Genomic DNA, 934 nt, shown 5'->3' on the forward strand with positions numbered 1-934 from the left:
TTCTGTCTACATTTGAAGCTATATATATATTTCGGTATATGTATCTTATATATATATGAAAATACCTATTTTCCTTTTCTATAAAAAAATTACTCACATATTTATGAAAAAATATGACATAGGATACTATATATATATCTCCTATACTTGTATAGATAGGATTTCCTATTTTCCTTGTCACGAGGGCAGGAATTTTGTTTTGTCCGTGGCTCAGTCTACAGCACCTGGAACCGTGCCCTGTATGCCATCAGAGATTCAGTAAATATTTGTTGAATAACTTATGTTTATACTTAAGACTCTTCGTTAGACTGTTTATAAACATTTTAATATGGTTTTAATTTTGAACTCTATATGGGAGCCTCCATAATATCTTCTGAACTTTGGGTCTCTAAAATCTTCATGTGTTTTGGAAAAAGAGTATTTCCATGTAGAGAGGTGGCCAAATATTAGCCCGGGCTGGGCCTCCCCTGTGTCCTGCCACAACATGACTTGTGTCTAAGCCTGCCGGAGAGGTCTCTCTGGAATAGACCCCTGGACCCGCCATCGTGGTGGCTTTTTGTCCCAAGAAATGTTACTCAGAGGCCTGAGGGTCCACATTTGGGACTAGGGACCAGGCTGACTCTCTCACTGACTGAGCCCACTGCCTCCAACGTGAGAAATCTGGTTTTACCAGTGTAGAACTGCCTCAGAACTCGGGTGTTCCTTTTGGTCACAAACACACATTGTACTTCCTGGTATGTCCTTTCTCTCTCTTCTTGGATTAAAGACCTTTCCCTCAGGGAAAGACAGCAGAAGCTTTCTGTGACTCACCCTAAAATTAAACTCAAGACTCAATGTCAAGCTCTTGGGAGACAGGAACACAAGACTCTGAAAGAAAATAATAGTAAAAAAATCCCTTTGGACAAGTACAGTCTCTAATTTTGGTTTCTACATG

The sequence above is a fragment of the Panthera uncia genome, unplaced genomic scaffold (assembly GCF_023721935.1).
Source record: "Panthera uncia isolate 11264 unplaced genomic scaffold, Puncia_PCG_1.0 HiC_scaffold_294, whole genome shotgun sequence".
In the NCBI taxonomy this organism is placed as follows: domain Eukaryota; kingdom Metazoa; phylum Chordata; class Mammalia; order Carnivora; family Felidae; genus Panthera; species Panthera uncia.